Source organism: Aquarana catesbeiana, linkage group LG10 (genome assembly GCF_042186555.1).
Source record: "Aquarana catesbeiana isolate 2022-GZ linkage group LG10, ASM4218655v1, whole genome shotgun sequence".
Classification (NCBI taxonomy): domain Eukaryota; kingdom Metazoa; phylum Chordata; class Amphibia; order Anura; family Ranidae; genus Aquarana; species Aquarana catesbeiana.
The window spans coordinates 62,402,018-62,424,627 of record NC_133333.1 but is presented as its reverse complement, the minus strand read 5'-3'; the positions used below and the strand labels follow the sequence as shown (position 1 = coordinate 62,424,627).

The following is a 22,610-nucleotide window of genomic DNA, read 5'->3' as shown; positions in this document are numbered from 1 at the left end:
CAAGCTGTGATGTCGGGGATGGGTGGTCCCATCCCTGACATCACAGCTTTTTTATAGGTACAAAGAAGCCCGGGTTTTGTTTAACTGCTCCCCCTAAGCAACTCCCACTCTTAAGCATTGGGCCACACCCATTTATGCAGCGGCATGTGCTGCAGGTCCGTTCCTCCCACAAGTGTCCCTCATTCTTAAGTTCAAAAGTTGGGAGGTATGGTATGTGCCATAGGTAACATGGAGACTTGCTTCCAGAACACAGCAAACTAAGTGAAAAGCAGCTCACCAGCCAGGAGCCCAGAGAAAGCTGACTTCTCCTTTTTTAACTTTGGAAGTTTGCACCTTGTCCAGCAGGTAAACTTCAGAATGTGCTGTAGAAACCAGGAATTGAGATTCCCCCCAACAGCCAGCATCAGGTGATTACCTGGATGGTGCAAATTTTAAACCTTTAATAAGTAATCTCAATTCTGGTCCAGAGAGTTTGACTGAACATAAAGCAGAGTTCCAAAAGTGGAGCCTCCACTTATCTGCCCCCCCCCCCCCCGATGGCACATTTGACAACTGTCAGAGCGAAGGGGGGAACAGGTACCTGTTTTTGACAGGTACCCTTCCCCACTTCTGGGAGACAGTGATGCAGTGCCGTCCTTTGGAAGTTCGAACCCCTCCTTCTTTCTCCCCTGCCAGGCCAATTAGAAAGTGCAGCATAGAACTGGCTGTGAAGCCAAAAGGCTTCACTGCCGGTTTCCCTTACAAAGAATGGCAGTGGCAGCACCTGACAGCTGAGAACTGAATCCGAAAATCGGCTGGGGTGCTGACATTGTGAGCTCCCTGGACAGGTAAGTGTCCATATATTAAAAGTCAGCAGCTACAGTATATGTAGTATGTAGCTGCTGACTTTTAATTACTTTTTTTCCCCAGACTGAACACCGCTGTAAATTAAAAATACCCTCAGAATTTAGTACCTTCTCCTTTTTGCTCCTGCTCCCCCCCCCCCCCCCCCGCCACAGCCTCTTTTCTTTTTAGTTTTCCCCTTGGGTGTGGGTTTGCCTTTAAAAAAGACAAAGAAGGGAAGGGAACGGTGGAGGATAATTGGATGTGGGATGATAACCATAATTATAAGGTGCATAGTAGGGTTACCTTGAATGTCTTTCACCCCCTTTTCTCAACTCCTGAGACAATAAGCAAGGTCAATGTGGAGTATAAGATTCAAGGGTGAGGGGTGCAAATCTATTGTGTAAAGGGAAAGGACTGAAAACAAAATAAGTGTAGCGCTAAAACAATCTTAAATGTCCAACATAGAAACAATATAGTCCAAGAGATGGTGAAAACTTCTAGGTGAAACTTAGAAGAAAGTCATCCATGTTTATAAGACTCATAATAACTGATAGTCCATAGAAATTACGTGACTTCTTGTGAGGAACAAATTAATAAGTGCGTGACATCTGAGGTGAAGACAAAAGAAGCACACCACCACCGACAATAAGAAGGCTTACCGGATCTGTTGGACCCAAAGAGACATACGCCCAGTTGGGTCAAAACAGGCTTGGGTGGTGGGTGGCTATAGGTGATCCAGAGGGGTTGTAAAGATGGAGGTCCTGGAATGAACCGTGGACTGGTGTGTCCCTCAGGATGATGTTAGGAAGCAGATGGCAATAGTATTAGGTGGAGAGGAAAGAAGGAAAGGCCACATAGTGTAAATCCATAAAACAGGTATCGAATTTATTAAAAATGAGAGATACTCGCATGTAAATCTTTAAAATCAGCGCTGTAAATGTGTGGCGGCAGTGGTGACAGGCGATGTTTAAAAAAAATCTACAGGTTGCAAGTTTTAAGTTACAGAGGAGGTCTACAGCTAGAATTATTACTCTTGCTCTACCAATCGCGACAATACCTCACATGTGTGGTTTGAACACCGTTTTCATTCCTTTTTCGTTCATCACGGGACACAGAGCCACAGTATTTACTGAATGGGTTATATAGGCACCTCTAGGTGATGGACACTGGCACACCCTAGACAGGAAGTTTAGCTCCCTATATAACCCCTCCCCTTACTGGGAGTACCTCAGTTTTTTCGCCAGTGTCTTAGGTGTTGGTCACGAGTAAAGACGTGCTGTGCTGAGCTCCGCTGGAGAAATCTTTACTGGGGCAGGCCATGCAACCGGATCCATTCAAAGTGTCTTTTCTAGGCCGAATTGAATGGTACTCGGCCCTCGTGTCCGAAGAAACGAGATTTTGCCTGTAACGCTTCTCTTTGTAGAGAGCTGGACCCCAGGATCCAGTGTTTGGTTTTTTCAGCCATATTTTCCTGGCGGGGTGCTTTACAGGCCCAGGAGTGTGGATCCCCCGATAAAAAGGGGCCCCGGTTCCTAAAGGTTTTTTAACAGAGCCCACCGTGAGTGGTGAAGATTGAGTCTGTTTGGTTTACCACAGAACCCTGCAGTCGGATAAAGTAAGGGAGATTCCTAAGGAATGTTTCTAATTCTTTTGGGTTTTCTCCATTAAAGTAAATGTTGCTATGCCTAAAGTTGCCACCAGGGGCTGTCAAGAGCACGTACCTGTTCCATGCTTGTCAGTCTTGCTCTGTGTCACAAGCTGCACGCTTCTTCCGAGCCCAAGCTTCAGGTAGGATGTGGGAAGGGGGTTTTCTTTATTGTACATCATGGGACACAGAGCCTAAGTAGTAACTTAATGGGTTATAGGCCACCTTCAGGTGATGGACACTGGTATACCCAATACAGGAAGTTCACTTCCCTATATAACCCCTCCTCCTTCCAGGAGTACCTCAGTTTTTTCGCCAGTATCTAAGGTGTTGGTCACGAGTGAAGGTGTGCTCTGAGGAGCTCCAGGAGGGATCCATGCTGGATTTAAATAACCTCCACAACTGGATCTAGCCAAGCCACTGAGGCCACAGAATGGTACCCGGGTCTCGCATAGAAGAACGAGGTTTTGCCTGTAACGCCTCTCTTTGAGGGCTGGACCTCAGGAACCAGGACTCTTTTTGGTCTTGCTACATTACCTAAAGTTGCTCCTGAGAGGTGCTATACAGGTCCAAAGGGGTAGAACCCCTATTATAGGGACCCGGTCTTTGAAAGTTTACTAATGCAACCCGCCGTGATGGGTGAAGTTTGGATCTGTCTGTTACAGCAGTATTCTGCAGCGAAGATACGGTAAGGGAAGAAGCCTAGGAACTGTAAAAAGTCCACCTATGCCTTTTTCTTCCATATGAAAAACATTGTATGCCTTAAAAATCTCCACTAGAGGGAGTAAATTACACATACCTTGGTACGTTGCTTCTCAGCAGGTCTGTGTCTGGCTATAACAGTGTGTGTGGTCCCAGCAGCCAGAGGGGGGTTCTTAATTGAACTGATGGTGTTTTCTCTTCTGAGGGAACAAAGTGGGGGTACAGCAGCAGTTCATAATGACATATTTTCATGTATAACGGCCCCTACTAAAACATTATCTTGCTAAGGAGCCAAACACTACTGCTGATAAAACTCCCCCCCCCCCCCTTCCCCGGAGAGAGGTGCGGTGGCGGCTTCCCAGATATTACATTTATATATCAAACTTGCCTTTTTATAAGCACTATCCCATGGAGGATATTGTTGCGCCCCAGCCCTTGTACAAGGCAGTACGTTCACTGGCAAGGTGCCAGACGGCGTTCGCAGGCTCCTCCTCATCGGGTCTGCATTTGCAGACCCGAATGCCGTCCACGTGGACTAGTGTCATTCTTGAAACAAGGAGAGGGGCGGGTATTGGAAAGGGGCATGGTAAAAAGCATGTGGAGCACACGGCGCTGAGGATGTCAAATCAGGCTCACACCTGAGGCTTTAAAGACAGACGCTCTCATTATCAGAAATCTCTAAGAGCAACTGAGGAGAGGAAGTCTGACACACTAAAGGACACAGGAGCGCTGGGGCACGTAAGGGATGTATACAGGCATTTCCAGTACAGGAAATACAATTGTTACTCAGCACCAAAAGCTGATCTTTATGGTGGCATTGTTTTGCTAAACTATTGCTCAGCAAGTAGTATATTTTTTTTATCGTACATCACGGGACACAGAGCACCATAATAATGACTAATTGGGTTATGCGTTACCTTTAGGTGATTGGACACTGGCAACCAATAGTAAGACGGTTCCTCCCATATAACCCCTCCTATACAGGAAATACCTCAGTTTTTTCGCCAGTGTCTTAAAGGTGATGGTCATGGCTGTTGAAGCTCTTCAAAATTCTTCAAATAATGTCCCAGTGAGGATGTTATATTTGGATCCATTCGGATGGCATAAGAAAGGGTGCCCAAGAAAGGGTGTTTTTACCCCCCTTGAAGGTTGTTTCCATAGTGGAACTCGTCCAGAAAGTGAAAAAAGAACCAAGGCCTTCTATTCGGCTGTGCATGAGGTTGCTGGGCAAAATGGTGTCATCCTTCAACGCAATTCCATATGCACAGTTCCACTCCAGGGTGTTCCAGAACAGCATTCTGGAAGCCTGGGACAGGTCTGCTCGAACCTTGGATCATCCTATTGTTCTATCCGCACAGGTACAATGGATTCCCTCTTGGTGGTTAAAAACCAGCAATTTGAGAAAAGGAAAATCTTTTCCACCAGCAGTCTGGAGGGTAGTAACTACAGATGCCAGTCGCCTCGGCTGGGAAGCAGTCCTGGAGGAGGCGTCTGTCCAGGGAATATGGTCCCAGGCAGAAAGGACCTTGCCCATCAATCTATTGGAGATTCTGGCAGCTCATCTGGCTCTGCGGTTCTGATGTCCAGGTTACGGGGTCTCCCTGTCCGAGTCCAGTCCGACAAATCCACGGTAGTGGCATATAACCACGAGGGAGGTACCAGGAGTCGGGCCGCCCAAAGAGAGGTGAATTACATATTGACTTGGACAGAAAAGCATGTGCCGTTTCTTTCGGCAGTGTTTATACCGGGGGTGGACAATTGGCAGGCAGACTTCCTAAGTCGCCAGAAATTGTTGCCAGGGGAATGGTCCGTGCATTCCGAAGTTTTTCTACAGATCTGTCAATACTGGAAGACCCCAGATGTGGATCTGCTGGCATCCAGATTCAATGTCAAACTGGACAGGTTTGTATCCAGGATCAAGGATCCGCTTGCTGTTGGGATAGACGCATTAGTAGTTCCTTGGGATCAGTATTCTGATATATGCCTTCCCTCCCATCCAAATTCTGCCGCACTTGCTACGCAGAATACAGGAGGAACGAAAGCCAGTGATCCTAGTGGCCCCAGCGTAGCCTCGGAGATTGTGAAATTGGCAGTGGGGGACCCATTGGTCTTTCCGTGCCGTCCAGACCTGTTGTCTCAAGGACCCATATTCCATCCTTCTTTACGGTTTCTGAATTTGATGGCATGGCTATTGAGACCAGAATATTGAAGGACCGTGGTATCATGAGCTCAGTCTTGTCTACTCTGATAAACGCTAGAAAGTCAGTTTCTAGAGCTATCTATTATAGAGTCTGGAAGTGATACATTTCTTGGTGTGAGGAAAGGAAGTGGAACCCTCGTAGGTATACGATTGGAAGAGTTCTGGCCTTTCTTCAAGCAGGAGTAGACTTGAAACTGGCTTTAGGGACAATTAAAGGACAGATATCGGCCTTATTGTTTTTTTTCCAAAGGCCAATTGCATCCCATTCCTTGGTACGAACCTTTGTTATGGGGGTTACGCACCTAAGGCAGCCGGTTAAGCTGCCTATATGTCCCTGGGACCTAAATTTGGTCCTGTCAGACTTACAGTGTCAACCGTTTGAACCTATTGGACATATTCCGTTTGTCCTATTAACCAGGAAATTGTTTTTTTTTGGCGGCTATAACTTCGGCTAGAAGGGTGTCAGAATTGGCCGCCCTTTCTTACAAAGAACCTTTTTTGATTCTTCATCAGGATAGAGTGGTCATGCGCTCTCGTCCGGATTTTTTACCAAAGGTGGTTTCCAAATTTCATTTGAATCAGGATATCATTCTACCTTCCTTTTTTCCAAACCCTAAAACTAGGGAGGAAAGGTCACTTCACTCACTTGATGTGGTGAGGGCGATCAAAGTTTATTTAAAGATGTCAGCTTCTTTTCGGAAAACTGACTGCCTTTTTGTCCTGCCGGAAGGTCCTAAAAACGGACAGCCAGCAACAAGTTCAACTATATCCAGGTGAATTCCTCAGGCTATTATCCAGGCGTATGGATTAAGGCACAAGGTCCCACCTTGGGATTTAAAGGCACACTCCACTAGAGGGGTTAGTGCATCATGGGCAGTACGGCAACAGGTGTCTATGGCTCAGGTTTGCAAAGCGGCCACTTGGTCTTCAGTTCATACGTTCATCAGGTTTTACCACGTGGATGTTAGATCTCAAAAAGAGACTGTTTTTGGCCACAGCGTGTTGCAGGCAGCTTTATAGTCTCTGGCCCGTTGGGCTTAGGGATATGGTGTCCCCCCCCCCCTTCAGGTGAATTGCTTTAGGACATCCCAATTAGTCATTATTATGGTGCTCTGTGTCCCGTGATGTACGATAAAGAAAAATTGATTTTTAATACAACTTACCTGTAAAATCCTTTTCTTGAAGTACATCACGGCACACAGAGGTCCCTCCCCTCTTTTCTGGGATCGTCATTGCTTGCTACAAAACTGAGGTATTTCCTGTATAGGAGGAGTTATATGGGAGGAACCGTCTTACTATTGGTTGCCAGTGTCAATCACCTAGAGGTAGCGTATAACCCAATTAGTCATTATTATGGTGCTCTGTGTCCCGTGATGTACTTCAAGAAAAAGATTTTACAGGTAAGCTGTATTAAAAATCCATTTTTTCTTAAAGTGCCTCTGCCTCTGCACTATGACTTCCAGAGCTACCACAAATGTACCAAAAATTCCACCCCCAGGCGCTGGGAATTCCAGTCATGCCTCCACACTGTCATCCTTGTCGCAGATACCAGACATGGCAAGCCAGGGTGAGTCATTGGAACCAATTGGTGGTGCAACTGCTTCACACACTTCAGCCCCTGTATATGTAACTGAAGATGCATTTTCCCCTGCCCTGCAGAGCCTAGAAGGAAGATTAGCAGCTTTAATCGCATCCTCCATCCAAGTGGATAGGAAGCGTGCTAGATCCCCCTTCCCCCCCACCTCAAACCCTTTACCAAGGGAACAGTGGGGACAGGATGAGGTATTACCCTCAGGCGATCGCAAGGAAAAACAAGCTGATTATTCCTCTGCGGAGGAAACAACATTCTGAGGTACAAACTCTTACAGAGATGGCTTGTTCCACTTTCATGCTACCCCTAACAGAGTCAGCTGAGGGTCCAGTTTCTTCCTTGGGTTTCTTTAAAACCTTTACAGTCTTTTCATGTGTTTCCGTTCCATGCATTACTAGAAAAGCTTATTTATGCTGAATGGGATCATCCGGATAAGCATTTTCTTCCTCCAAAGAAATTCTCCGTTCTCTATCCCTTGGAGGAGAAATTCACCAAAAAATGGAAGGTACCAGCAGTTGACGCTGCGATTTCCAGTGTAAATAAAAGCTTAACTTGTCCAGTAGACAATACACAAATGCTTAAAGATCCAACAGATAAAAAGCTGGAATTCCTGCCTGTTAAAATCCTTTTTTCCTTGGCAGGGGCTGTCAGCCTACAGTCACTGCAATAGGCATCTGTCAGTCCCTAAAGGACCAGTTCACAGAGGCTCTTAAGGAGGTCCCTGCACAACAGGCCCGTGAGTTGGCCGAACTACCAAAGGCGTTATGTTTTGCCATAGACGCTATACAGAAGACTCTATTTACCAGGCGTCCTGCCTTGCACTTGTGCTAGTACACATGCGTAGGACCCTTTGGTTAAAAAATTGGTCAGCCGAAGCACCTTGCAAAAAGCTTCTGACTAGTTTCCCTTTTCATGGGGAGCGACTATTTGACAATGATTTGGATAAATACATCCATACGATTTCTAGTGGGAAGAGTACTCTTTTGCCGGTCAAAAGAAAGTTTAAACGTCCTTCATTTAAACAGATTTTTTCTCCTGCGCCAGGGGTATCCGCCTCTAGGCAGTGGCGACGGCCTCCGCCATCAGACTCTAGGGGAAAACCGAAGGGTCAGGCCCAGGCTCAAAAGACCTGGGGCCAGAAATTTGCAAAGCAGAATACTAAAACCTCATCATAAAGAGGCGCCCCCCTTGCCAGAGTAGAGCAATACTCAGAAGTCTGGCAAAAGGAAATTTAGCACAGATGGGTCATCTCCACGGTGTCTCTAGGATACAAACTAGAATTTCGGGAGTTACCACCATCTCATTTTCTGAGATTAAACGTTCCCAAAGATCCAGGGAAAAAGCAATCTCTGTTTCAAGCATTAGACCGATTACTGGCTCAGGGGTTGATCATACAGATCCCCACAGAAGAGCAAGGTTTGGGGTTTTATTCAAACCTTTTTACGGTACCAAAACAAATGGAGATGTCAGACCCATTCTAGATCTAAAAATTCTAAATCAGTTCCTGAAGATCCGCTCCTTTCGCATGGAGTAAATCAGGTCAGTGGTTTCCATCCTACAAGGAAGAGAACTTCTGGCGTCCATCGACATCAGGGATGCATATCTGCATGTCCCTAGATTTCCCGCTCACCAAAGGTTTCTGTGATTCGAAGTAGAACAGCAGCACTTTCAGTTGGTAGCCTTGCCCTTCGGGCTAGCTACAGCACCCCGGGTGTTCACAGAAGTACTGGCCCCACCTCTAGCCAGGTTAAGAGTACAGGGCATAACAGTTTTGGCGTGCCTAGACGATCTATTGCTAATAGACCAATCAATGGCTCGCTTGGAGCAAAGTGTACACATTACAACCAGTTACCTGGAAAGTCTGGGTTGGATTCTCAGCCTAGAGAAGTCTTCCTTAAAACCGCTAAGAAAGCTGGAGTATTTGGGCCTGATCATAGACACAGCCCAGAAAAAGGTGCTCTTGCCTCTGGCAAAAATCAACGCCAAACGAGAGCTGGTCCGGATGGTCAGGTCGAAAGGAAATCCCTCAATTCATTTTTGCATGAGGTTGTTAGGAAAGATGGTGGCTTCGTTTGAAGCAGTCCCCTATACCCAGTTCCATTAGAGACAGTTGCAAAACAGTATCGTGTCTGCTTGAAACAAAACGGTCCAAGCTTTGGACTTGCCAATGCGGCTGTCCCCAACGGTGTCCCAAAGCCTGAGTTGGTGGTTACTAACCCAGAATCTGCTGAAAGGAAGATCCTTCAGACCAGTTATCTGGAAAGTGGTAACGACACCATGCCAGCCTTTCAGGCTGGGGAGCAGTACTAGAGGAGACAACTGTCCAGGGACAGTGGTCAAGAACCAAAAGAGCCTTGCCCATCAACATCCTAGAGATTCGGCCAGTGCGTCTGGCTCTGAAGGCCTGGGCTTCCAGGTTAAGGGATTGTCCTGTCAGGATCTAATCCGACAATGACACAGCTGTGGCCTATGTCAGTCACCAAGGGGGTACCAAGAGTCTTTCAGCGCAGAGAGAGGTGAACCTTATTCTAAATTGGGCAGAAAGGAATGTTCCGTGCCTATCAGCAGTCTTCATTCCAGGAGTAGAGAATTGGCAGGTGGACTACTTAAGTCGCCAGCAGTTATTCCCGGGGGAATGGTCTCTTCACCCCGACATTTTTCTGGCTTTTTTCCAAAGATGGGGGACTCCGAGCGTGGATCCTCTAGCCTCCAGATTCAACATGAAGTTAGACAACTTTGTGTCCAGGACAAGGGATCCGCTCGCATGCAGAACAGATGCGTTGGTGACCCCGTGGGATCAGTTCTCACTGATCTATGCATTCCCCCCTATTCAGTTGCTTCTACTACTTCTTTGCAGGATCAAGCTGGAAAGAAAGCCGGTAATTCTGGTAGCACCGTCCTGGTATGCAGAAATCGTAAAGATGGCAGTGGAGGATCCATTGTCCCTTCCACTAAGGCCAGACCTGCTCTCACAGGGGCCGATATTCCATCCTACTTTACGAACGCTAAATTTAACGGCCTGGGCATTGAAATCCACATTCTGAAGTAACGCGGGCTTTCCGGGTCAGTTATCTCTACTTTGATTAATGCAAGGAAGCCAGCTTCCAGAACTATATATTATAGAGTCTGGAAGGCTTATGTTTCCTGATGTGAATCCAAGGGTTGGCACCCTCGGAGATATATCATAGGCAGAATTCTTGCCTTTCTACAATTAGGCGTAGAGATGAAATTGGCCTTGAGTGCTATTAAGGGCCAAGTCTCAGCCTTATCAATCTTATTTCAAAGACCGCTTGCTACGCATTCTTTAGTCCGGGGTTTTATGCAAGGGGTGATGCGGATTAATCCGCCCGTTAAATCGCCTTTGAGCCCTTGGGACTTGAACTTAGTTTTGTCATTGTTACAAAAACAGCCATTTCAACTAATACAGCATATTCCCTTAGTCCTTCTGACAAGGAAGTTAGTGTTCTATGTTGCTATATCCTTAGCAAGGAGGGTTTCAGAATTGGCTGCTCTTTCTTGTAAAGAGCCATACTTGATTATTCATGAGGACAGAGTGGTGTTATGACCTTGTCCAGACTTTTTACCAAAAGTGGTTTCAGGTTTTCACCTGAACCAAGATATTGTCCTGCCATCATTTTTTCCAAAACCATGTTCCAGGGAAGAGAAGTCCCTACATTGTCTTGATGTGGTGAGAGCAGTGAAAATCTTTTTAAAGACAACTGCTCAGATTCGAGAGACTGATGACTTATTTATTCTGCCAGAGGGTCCTAAGAAAGGACAGGCAGCATCGAAATCCTCTGTCGCTAAGTGGATTCAGAAAGTTATAATTCAAACTTATAATTTAAGGGGTAAGATTCCCCCTTTTCAAGTTAAGGTGCACTCTACCAGGTCGGTTAGTGCGTCACCAGGCCTCCATGGCTCAGATCTGCAAGGCCGCAACTTTGTCTTCAGTACATACATTCACAAAATTTTATCAACTGGATGTAAGGAGGTATGAGGATATCGCCTTCTTATGCAGTGTGCTGCAGGCAGCAGTATAAGGTCTGGGGGTGCCCTACGGGTTGTCTCTCCCTCCCCTCAAATAGCATTGCTATGGGACGTCCCACTAAGTTATTACTTATGCTTTGTGTCCCATGATGTACGATAAAGAAAATAGGATTTTTATAACAGCTTACCTGTAAGATCCTTTTATTGGAGTACATCATGGGACACAGAGGTCCCTCCCCTCTTTTATGGGGTTTAAGTATATTGCTTTGCTACAAAAACAGAGGTACTCCTGGAAGGAGGAGGGATTATATAGGGGAGTGCACTTCCTGTATTGGGTGTACCAGTGTCCATCACCTGAAGGTGCCCTATAACCCATTAAGTTATTACTTAGGCTCTGTGACCCATGATGTACTCCAAGGAAAGGATTTTACAGGTATGCTGTTCTTTTTAGGAATGTCCTCCCACAGCTTTTCTTCCAGGCTAGAGGCCATGGGGCAGTCGGCAGTATGCCGCACTGCTCCCGCTGTCCTTATGACGCCTCTCCATCCACCTGCCCTCCTCTCTCCTCCGCCCCAGCCTCCCTCAACATGCGATCCGGTCAGATCGGAGCCCCCGCTCGCGCGGGAAAGCAGTCTTTTTTTGAAAAAAAGATGAGGGGGTGGGCGGAGGAGGGGGAGCGAAGCATCAGCGCGGCGTCGGCATGGTTAAACAGCGGGCCATGCATAGCTATAAAGATGCACTTTTTGCAGGTGCACACAGCTAAAGGAGGGACACAGAGCAGATGGATGGCATTATAGTGTGGGTGACATAGGCATTCTCAGGCACATTTACTTAGCATCAGACTGAGCCTTGATAGCAGCAGCAGTTGCTGAACTATTTTGCTCAGCAGTGGGTGCATTTCTGGTAGTACCTCTGCATTTGTGCTTAGCACTATGGGCAGAAGGGGAGGTACAAATACCCCGAAAAATAGGGGCTCAAAGGGATCTCCCTCAGGCTCTGAGGACCCCCCCTCTGCAACTCCATCTCCCCCTGAAAGACCTAGGGAGGCTGGTCAGAATTTATCAGGAGGTTTTTTTCCGTAGCCACAAGAGGAAAGATTAATGGCCTTAATCGCATCTTAAAGTGGAAGAAAATGTTTTAGGTCCCCTTCTACCACCCAGGACCCTCAAACAGAGGAACTCTGGGAAAGGGGAGACGAATCCCCCTCAGGGGACCGGGATGAGACTGATGACTCCTCTTCTGAGGAATCAAGTAGGGAAGGACCCTCTTCAGCTTCACAGGCTGAGAAATTTCTGGTGTATTCTCTTACTGAAATGGTCCGCTCCACATTTAAGTTACCTGTAACTGAGTCGGTTGAAAAGCCCACTTCTTGTTTGGGTTCACTGGAGCCTGCTCAAGCTGTGCATGCTTTTTCCTGTTCATTCATTGCTGGAAAAGCTTATTTATTCTGGGTGGGGTCACCCAGTAAAATATTTTTTCCCTCCTAAAAAGTTTTCAACACTTTATCCTATGGAGGAAAAATTTACAAAGATGTGGGGTATACCAGCAATTGACGCTGCTATATCCTCTGTAAATAAAAGTTTGACTTGTCCTGTTGACAACACTCAAATGCTTAGGGATCCAACCGATAAAAAATTGGAATTCCTGTTAAAAAACGTTTTTCTTTATCGTACATCACGGGACACAGAGCCACAGTAATAACTGTATGAGTTACATGGTACCTTCAGGTGATGGACACTGGCACACCCTAAACAGGAAGTTCATTTCCCCATATAACCCCTCCCCTTACCGGGAGTACCTCAGTTTTTTTCGCCAGTGTCTTAGGTGTTGGTCACGAGTAAAGATGTGCTGTGCTGAGCTCCGCTGGAATATTCCTTACTGGGGCAAGCCATGCAACCGGATCCATTCAAAGTGTCTTTTCCAGGCCGAATTGAATGGTACCCGGGCCTCGTGTCTGAAGAAACAAGGTTTTGCCTATAACACTTCTCTCTTTAGAGAGCTGGACCCCGGGGTCCAGTATTTGGGTTTTCAGCCATATTCCTGCCGGGGTGCTTTTTACAGGCCCAGGGCTGTGGATCCCCCGATAAAAAGGGGGCCCCAGTCCCTGAAGGTTTTTAACGGAGCCCACTGTGAGAGGTGAAGATTGGGTCTGTTACCACAGAACCCTGCAGCTGGATAAGGTAAGGGAGATTCCGAAGAAATTTTTCTAATTCTTGTGGGTTTTCTCCTTTAAAGTAAATGTTGCTTTGCCTATAGTCACCGGGGGCTGTCAAGAGCACGTACCTGTTGCATGCTTGGCAGTCTCGCCTCTGTATACAAGCTGCATGCTTCCTCCAGCCCAGGCTCCAGGTAAATTCGTGGGAAATGGGGGTTTTTCTCCTAGGAATGTCCCCCCACCTGGATAGCTTTCATCCAGGCAGAGGGAGCATGGCATTAGATGGCGGTGTGCCGCCATTACGGCGGTTCCCTTTGGCAGCTCTACTCCTCTCCTCCACCCCAGTCCTCCGCCATGCGGTCAGGATCGGAGCCCGCTCGCGCAGGAAAACATTCTATTTTAAAATAGATGAGGGAGGGGGCGCAGTGGGTGGTCAGAGGAAAGGAGTGGGGCTTAGCGGCGTTGGCACGCTTCAGCACCCACAACGCGGGCTGCATAGCTATAAAATGCACCTTTTTCAGGTGCATACAGCTAGGAGGGACACAGAGCGCATGGGTGGCATGTGAGTGGGCGACACAGACATTCCCAGGCACATTTACTTTAAGCATCAGGCTGAGCTTAATAGCAGCGGCAGTTGCTGGACTATTGCTCAGCAGTGGGTGCATTCTTTTGGTGGTACCTCTGCGTTTGTGCTCAGCACTATAACCAGAAGAGGTGGTTCAAATGCCACAAAAGACCAAGGACACAAAGGGGTCGCTCTCAGGTCCTAAGGACCCTCCCTCTGCAACACCATCCCGTTCTAAGGAGGCTAGTCAGAGTGAGCCATCAATGGTCATCAGGGGTTGCAATTGCTTCCGACACTTCAGCCCCTGTCTATGTAACTGAGCATTTTTTCCCCTCAGCTATGAGTGGTTTAGAAGAAAGATTAGTGGCTTTAATCACGTCTTCACAGAGTGGAAGAAAATCCATTAGGTCCCCTTCTACAACCCAGGATCCTCAAACGGAGCAACTGTGGGAGGGAGAAGATGAAACCCCCCCAGGGGACCATGAATAGGCTGATGATTCCTCTTCCAAGGAATCAAGTGGGGAAGGATCTTCTTCAGCTTCACATCCTGAGAAGTTGCTGGTGCATTTTCTTACTGAAATGGTCCGCGCCACATTTTTTTTTTTTTTTTGTAATCTTTATTTTTATTTTATATAATAAGAAAAAGAACAAACTTACATATAGTCTATGGTCATTCTTACCACAGAACATTGCATTTTTTCCAGTGCAGACCAATATGTTGATACAAAAACAAGATGTATAACAAGTTGTAATACGTAGGGGTAAGGGAGGGAGGGGAAAGGGGGGAGGGATTAAATCATCTCCGAACTTTATTACATTGCTAAACAGTCATATTGAGTCCTGAGAGGGGGTCCCGCCGCAACGGCTTGGCCGGACCCATCCCCCTCAGCCCCCCATTTTGGTATTGGACGGGGGGGCCTCATTTTTTATTCAGTGCCCCAGGATGCCCACTGGGCGGATTCCCCAGAAGGGGGGCCGTAGGCCTCCAACTAACCTTCGCCTAAGGGGAGCGCCCCCTGGGCATCCACCGGGCCAGTGCGGACACAAAGGTGCCTACGTTACCAGGCAGAGCCCCCGACCAATACGTCTAAACAAGTAACCACTCTAATATTAATAAAGGAGATATAACACTTATCTGTAATCACTAACGACGCATAGCGTCTCATATTAGCCTACAGCTATATACCTTGTGAACCATGCATTAGGAAAGAAAAGGTCAACACCCCATGCAATCAATAGGGCGCTAAAACATTCCACTCAGGTACGCACATCACCGCCAACAGGCCTCCTTAGCTTCAAGGAGGGCTCCGCTAACTCCAACAGCGCGACATCTATGCTAGAGGACACCGGATTAGTATCGATGGTGAATCCCCGCCACTGAGCCCAAATACCATCAAAGCGCTCACTCCTATCTTTGCACCTCGCCACCCACTCCTCCGCCTCTCTGATATCCTCCACCTTCTGTAGCCATTCTTTTAAGGTAGGGACCTGTGGACGCTTCCAATAGAGAGGTATAAGCCTTTTAGCGGCATTTAGTAGATGAGGAAGGGCGCTTTTTTTGTAGTGGCTTAGAGGGAGGGCGGGGAGGTGCAAGAGGAAATGCTCAGGGGAGAACGGGATCTCAATCTGCAGGGCATTTTTAATGGTAGTCTGTACTTCCATCCAGAAAGACCTAATCACTGGGCATTCCCACCATACATGAAGAAGGGTGCCTTTCTGATCGCAACCTCGCCAGCATCGATCAGAAACCGAGGGGTATATACGTGCTATGGCAGCTGGTACCCGGTACCAGCGAGTTAGAAGCTTGTAGTTTGTTTCCTGCGTTCTAGATTCTATGGAGCTAGAGTGTGCTAGTTTATACATGTGTAGACGTTGTTCTGGCGTGAACTCCACCCCTAGGTCTCGTTCCCATTCCCTTATGAAAGCTGGCTTACCAGCGGTGGGAACTGAGCCCAGTAGCCTGTATAGCTCAGAAATCAAATGAGGAGTTGGCTCTTCTTCTATGAAAAGACTTTCTAGTGTGGTGATGGTGTCTAGCCCTCTCATCGGGGTCCCCTCTGTTGCAATAAAGTGTTGGAGTTGCTGGTGTCTCCACCAGTCCATAGGGAATCTGCCGTGGCTATTCCGCAAGGCGTCTAGGGGTATCAGCTTGCCCTTATCCACAAATTTACCGTAACTATAATTGCCGTCGGACACCCACGTACCGAAAAAGGTTCTCTGCTCCCCAGGAGGGAACCACTTATATCCCCCTAGAGGTGCCAATGGGGAGCCCGGGGGCACCAGAGCATACAGGGCATTTGTGCGGTCCCAGACCCGCAGGATGTGATTGGTTAGTGGTGAGGTCGTCTGTGAAAGTCCTCTGTGTTCACGGGACAGCCAGGGTGCGTATGACAAGTCCCTGCCTGCTAAGCTCTTCTCCAAGGAGACCCACAGTTTTGAACCCCCGTGGTGACGCCAGTTAAGGATATGTTGGATCGCAATGGCTCTATAGTATCGTCGTATATCCGGGAGGCCCAAGCCACCCATTTCTTTGGCCTTCTGTAGCAAAGACACCGCCAGTCTTGGTTTTTTACCATGCCAAATGAAATTAATCATTAGGCTTTGAAGCTGAGCGAAGAAGCTCCTGGGGAGGGTAACTGGCAGCATCTGTAAATAAAAGAGCACCCTAGGAAGGATGTTCATCTTGAGTATGTTAAGTCTGCCTAGCCATGTGAAGGAGGTCTTGGTCCAATTCTGTAAGTCTCTACGCACCATGCTCAAAAGGGTGGGAAAATTAGCCGAATAAATAGTGTCAAATCGATTTGTAAGTTGGATACCCAAGTACTTAATAGACGTTTTAGCCCAGCTAAATGGGAAAGCTTGTTGCAAGCCAGTAGCCATTTTTATAGGGATGGTAATGGGCAGAATTTCGGATTTCGAAAAGTTTATTTTAAAGTTTGACACATGACCGAAACTTTTTAGTTCCCTCATAAGGTTTGGCAATGACACTAAGGGCTGGGTCAAATGAAAGAGCACGTCGTCGGCATAGGCCGATAGTTTGTGTTCCGTAGACCCTACTGTTACCCCCCTAATATCAGTGTTTGCCCGTATTGTTCGAAGCAGAGGCTCCAAAGCCAGAGCGAACAGTAGGGGGGAGAGGGGACACCCCTGCCTCGTGCCATTCTGTATGGGGAATCCCAAGGATAGATGGCCGTTCACTTTGACCTTCGCACTGGGGGTCGAGTAAAGCGCCATGATCCATCTCAGCATATGAGGGCCCAGTCCCCAAGCCTCCAGAACCGCCTTAAGGTATGACCAATCAATCCTGTCAAAGGCCTTTTCGGCATCTGTGGACAGAATAAGGTAGGGGGTGGAGTTCTTATGGGAACATGCCCATTGTATGAGCTGTATGGCCCGGATGGAATTGTCCCTAGCCTCTCTACCTGAAATAAATCCCGTTTGATCGGGGTGAATAAAGGAGGGCAGGACGTGTTTAAGTCGATTTGCCATAATCTTAGCAAAAATTTTTATGTCGACGTTAAGTAGCGATATTGGTCGATAGCTTTGTGGGAGAGTGGGGTCCTTGCCCTCTTTCGGCAGCACTGTGATGTGGGCCAGTAAAGCCTCAGGGGGAATCTGGTGATTTGTGGCCAAAGAGTTAAAATACCTGCACATATGATTTTGTAGCAGGGGGAGAAACTTTGCATAATATGCTTTGGAGTATCCATCCGGGCCAGGGCTCTTCCCGTTAGGTAGGGCCTTCACTGTTGAAATAATCTCCTGAGGGGAAATGGGGGAATCAAGGTCTAGCTGCTGCTCTGGCGTCAGGGAGGGGAGTCCAGCTGCGGCGAGGTATTCGCCAATCGCTTTTAGTTTTGCTGATCGTCCTGTGTGTGAGATGTCCTTATCTAGGTGGTATAATTCTGCATAATAATCTCTAAAGATTGAGGCAATCCCAGAGGAGTGTAATGTAGCTGTACCGTCAGGGGACCGGAGCGAGTGTACGTGGGCTGTCCCTCTTCTCTTCCGAAGCGCTCTAGCTAGCATTCTGCCGCATTTGTTTCCCTGTTCGTAGTATTTATGTGAAAGATGGCGTAATTGTCTGCGCACGCGACGGTCGAGGAGGCGAGAAAACAACTCCCTCAGTTCAGTCAGCCTTTCGCGGGCGTTAGTCTCCCCCTGACGTTTGTGTTTAAGTTCCTCTTCCTGCAAAGCTGTCAGCACCCTCTTGAAGTCTATCTGTCTTTCCCTTTTGAGTTTGGAACCCAGGGAGATCAATTCTCCCCTGAGTACCGCCTTATGGCTTTCCCACACCACTCCGTCTGCCATTTCCCCGGACACATTCTCCGCAAAATAGTGTGTGATGGTCTCGGAGACCTTAGCTACCACTGAGGCGTCGTCCAGGAGGTTTTCGTTGAGCCTCCAGGACCAGGCCCTCTGTGTTTCGTCTGGAACCCGTATCACGGCCCATATTGGAGCATGATCTGAAATAGTGATGTTGCCTATTTCAGCTGACTGCAGCAATTCAAGGGTGTCATGGTCCACACACATAAGGTCTATGCGTGTATAAACGTCATGCACCCCCGAGTAGTAGCTGTAGTCCCTCTCAGATGCATGAAGAGCTCTCCACGTGTCTATAAGGAGGCTATTCTGCAGTGACTTGCGAAAATGCTTGAGGAAGGCTTGGGAGTGAGTGGGGCGGCCATGGGATGTGTCAACGAGCGGGTCCGGGCTCACGTTAAAATCCCCTCCAAGAATTAGGTGACCCTCCCTGAATTCGTTCAATTTATCTAGCACAGAATCAATAAAGGAGAGTTGTTGGGCATTGGGTGCGTAGAGAGTCGCAAATGTAAATTGTTTGTTGGCCAAGACCCCCTTCACAAAGACGTATCTGCCCTGTGAGTCGGCCTGAGTCTCTGAAGGTTGGAATGGGCATGACTTATGGAATGCGATGGCTGTACCTCGTGATTTGGCGACTGGGGAGTTGCTAAAAAACCATTGGGTGTATAGGTGCGTGGGTATCTTTGGAAGGGACTGTTCCCTGAAGTGAGTCTCCTGCAGGAAAACCACCTGGGCCCCCAGTCTCTTAAGTTCCAGCCATAGCCTGTTGCGCTTATGTGGAGAGCAGAGCCCCCTGACATTGTAGGATAGTACCTTTAGTGACGGCGCACCTGACGTGGATGATAGCTGATCGTTCACACCTCCTCCGATTTCCCCATGCATGGCCCAATCGGCCAAAAGGCAACCTGCAGATCAAGGCAATAGATGGTTAGCTTTAGAGAGTGATCTAAAACACAAAATAATATCAAGGGGGAAGTTGGGAGGAGGGGAGGGAGAGGCTAGGGAGGGGTGGGAGGTGGAAGGAAGGGGGCCTTGGAGAGGGTTGGGTGGGGAAGTGGAAGGGATAGGGAGGGAAAAGGCGGGACAGGGATATGGATAAGGAGAAGAAAACAAAAACAACAATAGTCTACAGAGCTCGCCCGGGAGGGGGGTATCAACCCAAAAACCGCCCGGGTGAAGACTCGGAGTCCCACAAGGGACTGTCACCTAGTAAGGTGAGGCCTAGGTGGGGTACGTGGGAGACCACCAAGGAGACGATTAGCCCATCCTTCCATCCAGTCCATTCCGACACATAAACAGGGTGGGAAACAAAAAAATTGTGCAAAACAAAAAAAAGGGGGGGGGTAAACAGTACGTCTCAACAAGAGAAAAGAGGAGATTGTGGAACCCGGACTCCCCAAAAGTGCAAAAACAAAAAAGAAGAGGGGAGGACAAGGCGGCCAGGCTAGGAGCTGGACCACGGACCCCCTAGTCCATCATGTTGCTTATGGTTCTTGTAGTAGAAAGGTAGTGCAAAGGGCCTACTGTGAGGTGCCTCACAGGAGTAGGTAGACTGTAACAGCAGCGCGTCCGTTAGGCCCAGAGCCCTGACTGAAATGCCAATGATGGAGAGGGGATTCCGCCTAAAAAATTAGGAAAAGCGATAAGGGTGGCAATGGCTCATTTAGTCACTGGTTGTGGAAGTGCCCAGACGTGGGCCCTCCGTTTGCCTGTTGCGGCCCCGGGACCGCCTGTTTCCTGCCGCCTGGATCCATGGTTGAGGTAGCTGAGGTTTTGGGATGTCCGGGGTGGTGCGCCAATCCGGGAAGTCTACAGGGTTAAGCTCCAAGGTATGTAGGAAGCGGGGGAGGTCATCCTTTGTGCGTAGTATAGCCCAACGGCCATTTTTGGAAGCCTGTAGGCTGAATGGGAAGCCCCAGCGGTATGTGAGGCCTGCCGCTTGGATTTCCGTTAGAAGTGGGCGAAGGGCCCGCCGCTGCATTAGGGTACGCCGTGAGAGGTCCTGGTAAAAGGACAGTTGTGCTCCATCAAAGTCAAAGACTGGTCTGTTGCGCATTTTTTGCATTATGCGATCCTTCAATGTAAATTTGTGTAGCTTGCAGATCACATCTCTGGGGTTGTCAGGGTCCTCTGATGGGGGCCGAAGTGCCCTGTGAGCTCTGTCTATCTCAGTCGGCACCGACGGAGGCAAACTCAGGATTTCACGGAACACTCCCTGTAAGGTGGGGACAATGTCCTTAGGTGCAGTAGCTTCTGGGAGGCCTCGTATGCGAATATTCGCCCGCCTGCTGCGGTTCTCCATGTCGTCTAACTGGCACAAAAGAGCCTCAATTTGATGACTGTGTGTGACGGTCTGCTCTCTAAGCTGGGAGATGGCGGGTATAGAATCATCGAATTTCTGCTCCAAAGTCTCTACCCTGTGACCCAGCTCAGTGGTATCAGATTGTAATTGTTCAATATCTTGCCTGAAGGCCCTCTCAATCCTGCTTGTAAAGCGCTCTAGGTCCTCCTTAGTAGGGAGAGACCATAAATGCTGCCTGATGTCTCTGTCCTCAGTCAAAGCTGCCAGGTGTGTGTCCCTGTCCTGTGATGATGTGGAGCGAGGGGATGCAGGGGGGATGGAGTCGCTTACCAGCCTGGGAGAGGAGATAGGAGATAGAGCTGGAGGCGCTGGCTGAATCTCCTGTTGCTGCAGCGTGGCCGTTCGTTCCGGCGCCATCTTGGATTTCCCCCTCTGCTGACGGGGGGTGTCTAGAAGAAAGGAATCCAGCGGTCCCTGACCGTTTGGGTGGGCTTTTTTCGGCTGGGAAGAAGCCCGCCGCCGCTGTGACATATCCTGTGCGGAAATCGGGGGGTAATCACCCCTGTAGCTGCTAATTATGCTGCGGACTGGACGGAGCTCGGGCCCAGCACGTCCTCACTCCTCCATAGTCAGGCCACGCCCCGTCCGCGCCACATTTAAGCTACCCTTAACGGAATCGGTTGAAGAGCCCACTTCCTGTTTGGGTTCACTAAAGCCTCCACAAGCCTTGAGTGCCTTTCCTGTCCATTCATTACTAGAAAAGCTTATGTAATCTGAGTGGAATCACCCAGATGAGAACTTTTTTCCTCCTAAAAAGTTTTTAACACTTTATCCTATGGAGAAAAAATTTACTAAGATATGGAGTATACCAGCAATTGACGCTGCTATATCCTCTGTGAATAAAAGTTTGACTTGTCCGGTTGACAATGCGCAAATGCTTAGGGATCCAACTGATAAAAAAATTGGAATTCCTGTTAAAAAACATTTTCTCCTTGGCAGGTTCAGTGGCTCAACCTGCAGTGGCGGCAATTGGGGTATGTCAGTCCTTAGGGGACCATTTGAAACAGGTACTCAAGGTGTTCCCTGAACAGCAGGCCCAGGAATTATCTGAGCTGCCAGCAGCTTTGTGCTTTGCAATTGACGCAATCAGAAATTCTGTTCTTCAAACCTCTCGCCTTACGCTTGGGTTCGTACATATGCGTAGAATCTTATGGTTAAAAAGTTGGTCAGCCGAAGCGCCATGCAAAAAGCTCCTGGCTGGTTTTCCTTTCCGCGGTGAAAAGCTGTTTGGGGAGGATTTGGACAAATATATCCAAAAAATATCAAGTGGGAGAGGTACCCTTTTTTGCCAGTTAAGAAAAAGACTAAACGTCCCTCATTTAAACAGGCTCTTTCTCCAGTGCCAGGGGCATCAGCCTCCAGGCAGTCGCGACGGCCTCCACCGTCAGGTTCAAGCGGTAAACCTCAGGGTCAACCCCAGGGACAAAAGAGGTCCTGGGGGAGGAAACCCACAAGACAGAAAGCTAAAGCCTCTTTATGAAGGGGTGCCCCCGCTTGCTCAAGTGGGGGGAAGACTTCTGCAGTTCTCAAAGGTCTGGCAGGAAAATTTTCGGGACAGATGGGTGGTCCCCACAGTAGCTCTAGGGTACAAACTAGAGTTCAGAGAATTCCTGTCTCCTTGATTCCTCAGGTCAAATGTCCCCAAAGATCCAGAGAAAAAGAAGTCCCCTTTCTAGCGTTAGACTGACTTTTGTCACAAAAAGTGATCATGGTGGTTCCAGTGGAAGAGCAGGGGTCACTGGCAGGCAGACTACTTAAATCTCCAGCAGTTGTTCCCGCGGGAATGGTCTCTTCACCCCGACGTCTTTCTGACTATATGCCAAAGATGGGGGATCCCAGATGTAGATCTGTTTGCGTCCAGGTTCAACAACAAAGTTGACAACTTTGTCAAGAACAAGGGATCCACTCGTATGCGGAACAGATGCGTTGGTGACCCTGTGGGATCAGTTCTCACTGATTTAAGCATTCCCTCCTATTCGACTTCTTCACAGGATCAAGCAGGAAAGAAAGTCAGTAGTTCTTGTAGTCCCAGCATGGCCCAGAAGATCTTGGTATGCAGAAATAATAAAGATGGTGGTAGGGACCCCATGGACCCTACCACCACGTCCAGACCTGCTATTGCGGGGACCAGTGTTCCATCATACTTTACAAACGCTAAATTTAATGGTTTGGCTATTGAAACCCACATTCTAAGGAATCGTGGGCTTTCAGGCTCAGTGATACCTACCTTGATTAATGCAAGGAAGCCAGCTTCCTGA

General features: G+C 48.1%; 1 protein-coding gene across 6 annotated transcripts in view; it reads left to right on the top strand.

Moving 5' to 3' along the window:
• Nucleotides 1-22,610, top strand: part of PNKP (polynucleotide kinase 3'-phosphatase) — a 409,941-nt gene that overhangs the window by 62,697 nt on the left and 324,634 nt on the right. The gene's annotated exons all lie outside the window — the stretch shown is intronic.